Source organism: Coptis chinensis, chromosome 3 (genome assembly GCF_015680905.1).
Source record: "Coptis chinensis isolate HL-2020 chromosome 3, ASM1568090v1, whole genome shotgun sequence".
In the NCBI taxonomy this organism is placed as follows: domain Eukaryota; kingdom Viridiplantae; phylum Streptophyta; class Magnoliopsida; order Ranunculales; family Ranunculaceae; genus Coptis; species Coptis chinensis.
In genome coordinates this window covers 80,658,498-80,665,463 of record NC_141458.1, presented here as the reverse complement: position 1 = coordinate 80,665,463, position 6,966 = coordinate 80,658,498, and the positions used below count along the sequence as shown (strand labels likewise).

General features: G+C 35.5%; 1 pseudogene; it reads left to right on the top strand.

Annotated features, from left to right (window-relative positions):
• The first annotated feature begins 2,033 nt into the window (after positions 1-2,033).
• On the top strand, positions 2,034-3,248 carry LOC147511039 (heat shock 70 kDa protein, mitochondrial pseudogene; annotated as a pseudogene).
• The last annotated feature ends 3,718 nt before the right edge of the window (positions 3,249-6,966 follow it).

The following is a 6,966-nucleotide window of genomic DNA, read 5'->3' as shown; positions in this document are numbered from 1 at the left end:
TGCCTAATAAGACAATTCACAAGCGTTACATCTCATTGTCTAAAATAATCACAGGAGCATATTGTCTAATAAGACAATAAAGACAATACATAACCTTACATCTCCTTGACTATATAGGTTTATGAGGATATTGATTGTTTCACATATTGTTTCCTCTTGTAGAAAACGATGTTCATTACTTAAAAATATATATGACATGGTTAAGCTTCATGCCAAAGGTAAATGATGCATTCATATCAAACATACTTAATATCATACCATTAATGGTCCAGGAAAAGTAAACTTTAACTGTACCATTCATAACAAAAGGTATATGATATTAAACAAATTCAGCCACTGAATATGCAAAACAACAGAGGACTCCACCTCCTCTACATACATGAGCTCAAGTAAGATTATATCAACAAGACCTCAAGTGCAACCACAATATCTAATGGCTTAGCCCATTAATGTCTTCAACTAGAACAAATTTATCAATAAACTATCATCAAATTCAAAGAAATTCACGATGATTAATATCCAAAGCTAGAATGCTACACAACTTTAACATATATTATATTGGATATAAGCTACAAGTTACTTCATCTAACATGTATTCTCACAATATTACAATTATAACCATCATATAACAACACATATACTCAATAGACAAGGTAAGCAATTATGCATTGAATACATTATAATTACTAACCAAGATTTGAATGTGGTTTATATTAACTATCTTAAGGTCACTCTTAGACCATCTACATACATCTTCATATGTACAAAGAAAATTAATATCACACTACATCTAGTCAAACCAAATAATATCATTAATGATAAACAAAGCTCACGTATAACTTGTTGACTATGTTATTAATAGTAAAAAGTTTAAGTTTAGGGATTTCCCTCCTAAAAATAAAAACTAGCATGCAACTCTAGATAAGAATATCATCATATAATCAAACCAAAAGAATTGCAAGAGAGTGAAAGAATACGATACCTATCCGATTGAAAAACTGGATTACCATGTTTTCCTCCATCTAGAAAAACAGTCCCAAAGAACTGTGAAACTGAACTAGCTCAAGACGAACTAAATATCAAGTCATATACACTGTAAAACTCTTTGAATCAGCTATCCAACCCAAAAAGCGGATTACAAAATCGAGCTCTAAGCTGAAAATTATAGCATTTTTAGTAACGAGTGACGGAGCAATCCAAAAGATGAACTTTGACATTTTCTTGATTGAAAAACGCATATTTGACTCCCACAGACGTAGGAGAAATATATACAATCATCTAGGGTTTGATAAACCATGAAAGATCGATAAATTCAACCTTAAAATAGTTTCCCTAGCAAAAATGAAATTATAAGAAAATTTCTAAAGCCATAACTTATTAAACCAAACAATCATTAAAAGTAAAACATTTATATTTTTGATTGTCATCTGAAAGGACTATCCTTTGATCTACGAATATCTCTTCTTAAGATTGTTGTAACCGGGGTTAGATAAATGAATAGAACAAAAGGACAGAGAAAAAATGGACAGTCAAGGTGTGTGAATACACTATCCTTAAGAAGAGATTTCGCCCCCTCAGATGGTGTAAAAGCTTCACAGGCGTTTGAATGAAAGAGATGGATTTGGGTCTCTGTAATTAAATATCCCTGGTTGGTGACTACAAGCCTTTATATAGACGTTCAAGTCACTCACAAAGAGTTAACTAACCAATGTGGGACTAAAACAATAATATAGACTACAAAATTGGTTTCCAAGAGTTTACCAACCAATGTGGGACTATCACACAAAATACAACGAGAGAAAGAACACACTTGTTCATCTTCTCAACCAAGCTTACATAAGTAATTTGAAATACCAAAAAGAGAATTCCAACAAATATTGCCAAGGTTATTGCCCACAATCCATTAGTGGTTGGCCTTTGTGGGAGAGGAGGAGTGTATGTTAGGAGGTCCACCCAACTTTTAGGTAGGGACGGATCCAACAAACACAATTATTGGCATTAAGCGTCTATTAGGAAGCAAGTTTGATGACCCCATGGTACAGAAAAAGATGAAGATGGTTCCTTATAAGATAGTCAGGGCTCCCAATGGAGATGCATGGGTTGAAGCCTATGGACGGCAGTATTCCCTAGTAGAAATTGTAGCTACGATTTTGAGCAGCATAAAAGATGATATAGGGAAATGTATTAGAAAGACAATTTCTAATGCCATTATTACATTGTCAAGGGAAATCAGTGCTACTCAGGTTATGGCGACATTGAATGTTGGGGTAATGGCAGGCCTAAATCTACAGATAGTTATTCCTGAGCCCATTGCTACTGCAATTTCCTATGGGTTGATTGAGAAGGATGGCATTATCTAATTACCTACTTTAAAGAGAATGGTTCAGTGAACAGTACACTTTTCCAATTATATCTCTATCTGGTTTCAATTATTACGATTATGGTCATAAGGACATTTTATAATAACATAGGTGGGGGAGGGGTAAAACTATCATGTAAAATTCAGACGCTTCTCCCTAATTTTACAACATTGCCCTCAGTTTTACAAACATTAGTGATATTACCACTGACCGAAAGTTAGATTTTTGTGATGCCTGCACAAACCAACTGACTACCTCTCCCTATTTTATGATATTACCCTCTATTTTACAAACATTTACGATATTACCACTGACAAAAGTTAGATTTTTGTGTTGCCCAGCCCATAGCAACTGACCGCACACGTGGCGTAGACACGTGCCAGGAAACTAGTAGCTGTAATAAATCTTGGTGGTAGGAACTTTGATGTTTCTTTACTAAGGATCTCTAATGGGTATTTCTACATCACAGGAAAATGTGACACTTTCTTGGGTGGGGAGGACTTTGACAATGCCATAATGGAGTATATGGTGAGTGAGCTTAAAAGAACTGAGTATGTTGACATTTCAAAGGACCGATTAGCTGTCCAGTGGCTTCGGCAAGCAGCTGAGGCGGCTAAGGTAGAACTTTCATCTAGATCTGAAACTGAGATCAACCTGTCATTTGCTACTACTGATGCACCAGGCGGAAAACCTGTGACTATCACACTTACTAGATCAACGTTTGAGAGTTTGGTAACTAGTTTGATTGGATGGACTAGAAACTTATGTGAGAGCTATTTGAGAAATAATGCTGGTATCACTACCGATCATGTGGATGAGGTCTTTCTTGTAGGAGGGATGGCAAGAGTTCCCAAAGTACAAGAAGTTCTAGCCGAGATATATATTTAAGAAAATTTCAAGTAGAAGGGTGAATCCTAAAGAAGTGGTTGCTCTTGGTGCCGTTGTTGCAATTCAAGCTAGCTGGTTTCATGGAGATGCATGGAAGGATTTCCCAAAGAATGTGATTTTCCTGAAGAATTCATAACTGAAACTGATTGCGAGTTTTATTGCACCAATAGTGTTGTAAGTATCCTTCTCCATTGATTTACTTCCATAATATTAGGCTGCGTTTGTTTACACACTTAAGGTTGGAAAGTAAAGGAAAATTCTAGTACGTGTGGTCATCCTTTTCCATAAGTTTGGTGTGTTTGTTTGCTATGGAAAGGAAAATTGTCTTTCTCCTGTGGAAACTAAACTATGGAAAGGAAAGGGTTTTCGAGTCCGTGCCTCAACCATCGGATTTGAGAGGAAATTAAGGAAAAGGAAAAGACTAGTTTTCCTTTTCTTTTCTTAGCTTTTGCATAACAAACAGTAATAGAAAAGGGAAAGGGAAATAACAAAGGAAAAAGGAAATAACGTTTAATAAAAAATATGTAGTTTTCTATTCATTTCTTTATTTCTTAATAAGTTTTGGCCTCACAAACATCATAGATTCCATTCCTAGGTTTTCCTTTCCTTTTCCGAAATAACCAAATAGGCGCCATCAAAAAGAAAAAATCCATCACATTCTTTTCTTTTCTATTCCATAGTGGACCACTCATGAGTTTTCCTTTCCTTTCCTTAAGTGAGTGAGCAAACAAACACAACCTAAGGCTTTGATTCTAGATACATGACATTGGTATTTACACTTCTCATAATCTAATTAGATGCTTATGAGAAGTGTTGATATTAGTGTTAGAATCTTAGCTGATGTGTTCTATGTCTACTCTGACATAGGAAAACTGGAATCTTTATTGTGATATTGGGTTGCAAGTCTTTCCTGTTCTAGAGACTTATAATTATAAGAAGTGTTTCATTATTCGGTGTCATTTTTTGCCATGACAAACTATATAGAAATTCAGTTGGTTAGGATGTGCAGTGGTGGTGGTGGGATATTGGTAATCAAACCCTAGCAACACTGATTCGAGAGTGCGGCTAGATCCATGTAAACTTCTTCTGATAACTCGCCATGTAGAAAGGCGTTTTTCACATCAAACTATATTGCGATATTGGGTTGCAAGTCTTTCCTATTCTAGAGACTTGTAATTATAGGAAGTGTTTGGTTGTAGGATCTACTCTAAGGATCCTACACTATATATGTATGTGTTCTCAGTGTAATATTAGAATAATGAATGAATAAAAAACCCTAATCTTTAACAATCTTGAACCCCTTCAAGTAAAAATCTCCCAACAGAAGCTTCCCCTATACCCAAGACCACATCCTAATTTATGATCCGATTATGTGGAAATCTGAAGATGGCTATCAGTTCAACTCCACTGGGCATTCTGTCTCTATACCACTCATTTATCATTTCGATCTCATACTCTTGTCTGAACCACCACCTCTTCTTCGATTCTGGTGACTAAGATGTCACTATTGAGCCAAAGTCCATCATTTGTGGACAACTCCCTGATAAGTGTAAGTGCGTAACATCATTCGTTAGTGCAAGCTATTGGTTGATTCTAATCTAATTGACTAATTGTCTTATGTCCTTCTTTGGATGTAGTTCTTGTTGTTCTCACTTTAGGAAACATGTTGGAGTCTCTCGTAGGTGAAAGTTGTGCTACTGTGCCTCTTATACTAAGTCAGTAGTCTCTGTGTCTACCAGACATTTTCCATAATCCAGTGAGTGGTAGGATATATAGATTCAAGAATCAAAACCTGGTGACAGACTTTCAGGTCTAGTCAAGGAAATGCCACCACCTGAGTTCCAATACCTACTTTATTTGGCTAACAAGCAAAAGTAGGACTTACTATTCGATTAGCGGGACCCGGATGATCACATTAGTGGTTTTTGGGCCATGTCCACCTTCTCTTTTGTTTTCATTTCTTTGTAATCTTATTATTAAAATAAGCATCCAGTTTTGTTTCCAAAAATAGTATATGTTTCTCTCATATAACTAAGCAATCAAATTTTCCATTTTGAGACAAAGCAGTGAATCTTTTGCAGAGTGGGACATAGGAATAGAAAACGGTTGTAGGATTGACAACTTAGATGAACATAAATGGAGTTTAAAGATGTTTCTGTCGTAGAGTTTGGCCATTCGGCTTTGAAACTATTCTGTTATTGAGTAACAACCTCTGCTTTTTGAGTCATTGGGGCAGTAGGGGCTGGAGCTGGTGTATGATTTTGAGAAATGTAAAGAGCTAAAGAGCAAGTGGGGTGCAGAAGAATGAAAACACTCTTTAAATGCTAACTGTTTCTAGGATAGAATATGCTGCAAGTAGACGACTTATTATTGTTTTTATTTCTTATGAAGTTCCTTTTAATTGTTATTAGAATAAAGAACCGAGTTTGTACAAGTGTCTTATCCATATCTCATGTCTGAAACTCAGACAGCTACAATATGCATTGCCTCCCATAAGGTAGAAAAAAATTAATCGGAATCTGGTAGGCACCCAGCTGTGATCTTGAAAAGTTTAAACCAGTGTCAACGTTTTACCATTTGATGTATCAGCCTGAATTTAATATCCATAGTAAAATCCATTTAGGAAATGTTGATTTCTTAATATCCATGTTTGGGAAGACCCTTTTGTAATAAAAATGAGACGGAAGTTTTGATGAAATGAAAGAGTCTTGAGTTTCTTGACCAATTAGATGGAATGATCACTTCCTAATCGTTTAATGGAAGACAGTAAGCCTGGCCTTAGTTATTTTTTAGCAATACTGCAATAGGTGAGTGATGTCACTGTAATTGCTGTTCCTACTTTTGTACCAACAGTAAAGTGCTATTTAATTGTAACAGGCTCCAATTCTATAAGTACTAAAATTGGATCTATTTCAATTCTATAAGTTTTATAACTTGAAAAATGGCTCAAATACTCCCGTCCATATACCCCTAGCCTCATTTCTCTCTTCTTCCATTTTCATTATCTTCTTCTCCAAATAACTCTATTGCCCTAGCCACCGCCACCACCACTGCCGCCACTACCACCACCATCATCATCACCACCACCATCATCACTTCCACCACCACTACCACCATACTATTAAGACTATCATCACCACCACCACCACCACCACCACCACCACTACGTATTATTAAGACTATCACTACCACCACTATCGTGCTATTAAGACATCTACCACTTCTACTACTACCACCACCACCGTGCTATTAAGACCATTACCACCACCTCCAATTAAGATAGTTTCCTAAAATCGATATTCTAATTATCAAAATTGATTTGAAATTGAAAATAAAACTATATGTTTGTTTCAAACTAATCTATTCAAATTAAATGTGATGTAAAGTAGGATTATATTTGTCAAATAACCATATATAAAATGTCATGTATTTGTTTTTCTATTTTTACAAATACTTATAAGAAGAATTTAAAATGTTACAAACCACATGGTTTTATAAAACCCTATTATAACTTAACCCAAAAAAACAAATAGCCCATATTACTAACAAATTTGGTACTTGCAAACACGAATTGTTGCCAGCCGAGAAAAAAGTTCGTAAGAAAAACATTTGTCCAAAGCAATTTTTACACTGTCACGGGACAATTGAAAGAAACTTCTATAGCAAGAAAACGTCGAAAGAACTCCTCAACTTCAATCTTTTGCTACTTGTTTTGTTA